The sequence below is a fragment of the Cibotium barometz genome, chromosome 37, assembly GCF_041138505.1.
Source record: "Cibotium barometz isolate CiBa-2024 chromosome 37, ASM4113850v1, whole genome shotgun sequence".
In the NCBI taxonomy this organism is placed as follows: Eukaryota; Viridiplantae; Streptophyta; class Polypodiopsida; order Cyatheales; family Cibotiaceae; genus Cibotium; species Cibotium barometz.
In genome coordinates, this window is record NC_141082.1 from 39,666,616 (window position 1) to 39,670,513 (window position 3,898).

Here is a 3,898-nt window from a genome sequence, read left to right on the forward strand (position 1 = left end):
ATATAATTTATCGATTAGCATCTTTCACTCGGTAATATAAATTATAAATATTTTAAACTTTGTACATTTTATCTTCTTAGTAGTAAGAGAACTAAATCTTTAGAACTAAATTCACTCTACAGGTTCATTACTTCTAAAGAGATTGATCTTGTTAATATACCAAAGATAAAAGAAAATGGAAGAATGCTTGTATGTTTTATGGAGAAAGAATTCCATAGAGAATTCTTTGATATCCAAGTACACTTGCTTATTCATCTCATGGGAAGGAAAAACACTTATTACTGATGATGAAATACACATCTCATGTAGATGATGAATATGTTAGTATACTAAATTTGCAAACTTTAGTATTTTGGATACTTTTCAAGTTTAAATTATTGATGATTAAGATCTTATTAACTTACTTTTGCACGCACGATTTTAAAATAGTATGTGGGCTTATGGTCAAGATTTTTGAATTGAAAGGATTGATAAGCATAGAGTCATGACGATGAAAATTGTCCCTGTAAATCCTCATGGAAAACATGTATTTGAAGGAAGAGAATATATGATCGAGGAAGAATATAAATATGACATATGGTAGAGCAAGAGTAAGATATGGTAGAGAGAGACCCTGATATAGAGTAGGAGAAAAATAACAATAACATTAAAGACAATTAGGACAAACACTTCAAGAGCATGGAGTGGACCATATGAAGACAATAAAGATAGAGTGGTGCGGGTCCGTGTGATGCAGGTCCATCACAGTATGGGTGTGATGAGCCTACACCACCTCGTAGGGAAGTCTGGGTAAGCATGATGCTCAATTATGAAACCATCATATGTGAGCTTGTGGATTGGGTATGTGGCCTTGCTTGACCTTCTCGGACTAGTTTGTTTCTTACTGGTCAGAGTTGTACCTATGGAATCCACCAGTGCCATTGAAATTTCTTGGCTTACATGTATGCATGATGGGTCTACTCATACCAGCATCAGAACCCATGTTGAAGTCATCTATTACATCAAAAGTAACAAAAACAGGGTTGCTGTAAACTTCACCTTGCATGGCTCTGCTGCCACCTTGACCTGGTCTATAGATATGTCCAAACATCTTAGTTTTGTTTGGGGCTTGACTTGGTGATTTTTCAACATATCTACTACAACCTGCTGAATTTAGTTTGTCCAAAACTATCCTAGTCTAATTTTGGTATGTGAATTAAATGGCAACTTTGCCTTCTGAGAACTATGCGCATTTTGACCTGAAGCCATTTGTACACTTGGTTTTACATGTGTGCCACTTGTCATAATTGGTCTTGAGATTGACCTAAGTCTTGCAGACCATGAAGCCACTTCACTTGACACTTCTGTCACATCTCTTAACCCATAGCTAGAGTTACTGCTTGTACTTGCATCATAAGGTCCACTAGCACTTAACTCATTCTCTCAGGCCCATTTCTACCATGTAAATGACATCTACAACATCTGATTAACATCCAACAAGGTTGTATCAGATGTTTAACTCATCAAACACTATAGCTCTGCTAGTGTAAAACTATCCTAGCAGATGGATTGTAGCACCTACAGGCCTTACTTCCTGTTGAGTATCCTATGAAGATATACTTGTTTGCTTTAAGGTCCATCTTTGTCCTCACATCAAATAAACAAAATTTCACTCAAATAATAGCCTCATATTGTGAATAAATATCTATAAGTCTATCTTTCTTTTAATACCTTTTGTTGAACTCACGAGATAGTGACCCCCCCCCAACTTTTTAGCTTGGTAGAGTTTTTATTTGGACATGGATAGTGTAGGATAGATACAATAGCTCTCCCATGATCCACACGCGGCCCTAATCTAAAAGATGTTGTGGCCCTTGGATGGCCCTTCAAACCACATCCAAATGAATGGGGGTCTTGGATCCTCTATGTTTATAGTAGTAAGGGCCTAGGAATACAACATAGATGAGTTTCTCTACTAGCAACCCATAGCTGCCTTGTGCATGTGATGTGAGGGTGGCATGGTCTGCCCCGACTGGCCAAGTGGAGTAGATTGCCCCCATGGAGTAGATTGCCCCCATGGAGTCAATTGCCCCAATGGTAAGCCCACCTGTATATAAGATTAAACAATGAGACTTATAAAAATTCATAAGAGGTTAACTTTGTGTATGTGAGAAGGTTTGATGGAACCATATCTATGTCTGAGTAAACTGAGACCAAGCTTTCTGCCCATATCGTTCGTTGATAATAGATAGCATATTTTCCACATCTGGGTCTTTCGATGGGTTGATCTACATTACCTATACATAGATGCATAAAAGTCAATTTCTTGAAGCATAAAACATAAAGGCCTTATGTATAAATCTCTATGCATAGAGCGTACGCATAGAGTCTTATGCAGAGCCTTATGCATAAAGCCTATGTAGAGAGCCTTATGTATAAATCTTTATGCATAGAGCCTTATACTAGAGGTATGCATATAGCCTTATGCATAGAGCTACGCATACAGCCTTATGCATAGAGCCTACGCATAGAAGCTTTATGCATAGAGGTTGCAATAGCCTATGCATAGATGTAATCCTAAGCTAAACCTAAATCCAGCACCCAAGGGTGCAATAAAGCAAAAACATGTTGTAAGCAATCAAAAGAAGAAGACAGCTTACCGCTCTTATGTGAAGCCGAAACAGAGGATTAGTGCAAGAGCTGCAAAAAAAAAAAAGAGGCAACAACACAAGAATGCTCTAACGAAAGAATGCTTAAATCTTAAACAAAAAAGGCAAAATGTGACATTAGAACATTATTGAGACCTTCTACAATACTGCTTAGACAAGCAGGGTGCACAATGCCCCTTTTGGATAACAGCTTCTGAGAACTTTCCACACGCTCCCCACTAACAAGAGAATGATATGAAAAGATCGAGGGTTCCCCCTCCACTATAACCACGTACTCGCCACTCCCTACTTGACTTAACCAACATTCTAGATGGCCTACAATAATGCCCTATATCTCTATGCATAAGCCTAAACTCTAAACGCGGCACCCAAGGGTGCAATAAACATAACGTTGCACGAATAAGAGAGCTTACCTCGACAAGGTCAAGCTGAAGGAGAGGACAACAACACAAGAATTCTCTAACATAAGAATGCTTAAAGCTTAAACAAAAGAGGCAACATGTGATATTAGAATATTGTTGAGACCTTCTACAATACTGCTTAGACAAGCTGAGTGGACAGTGCCCCTTTTGAATGATAGTATCTAAGGACTTTCCACAAGCTCTCCACTATTAAAGCCAAAGGCAAATTCTCTTTTACAAGAGAAGGATAGTGAAAAGATCAAGGGTTCCCCCTCCACTATAACCACCTACTCGCGGCGGCCGATAACCACTCCTAACTTGACTTAACCAGCATTCTAGATGGCCTACAATTATGCCCCATATCTCTGTGCATAAGCCTAAATCCTAAACCCGGTACCTAAGGGTGCAATAAACATGAGGTTGCATGAATAAGCATAGGGCTTATGCATAAGCCCTATGCCTATGTATAAGCCTTATGCGCATAAGCCTATGCTTAAGTCTTAAGGCTTATGCATAAGTCCTATGCTTAAGGCTTATGCATAAGCATAGGGCTTATACATAAGTATAGGGCTTATGCATAAGCCTTAAGCCTTAAGCATAGGACTTATGCATAAGCCTTAAGACTTAAGCATAGGACTTATGCATAAGTATAGGGCTTATGCTTATGCATAAGCCTTAAGCATAGGACTTATGCATAAGCCTTAAGACTTAAGCAGAGGCTTATGCATAAGCCTTATGTATAGGCTTATGCATAATCCTTATACATAAGTATAGGGCTTATGCATAAGCCTTAAGCCTTAAGTATAGGGCTTATGCATAAGGCTTAAGCATAGGACTTATGCATAAGCC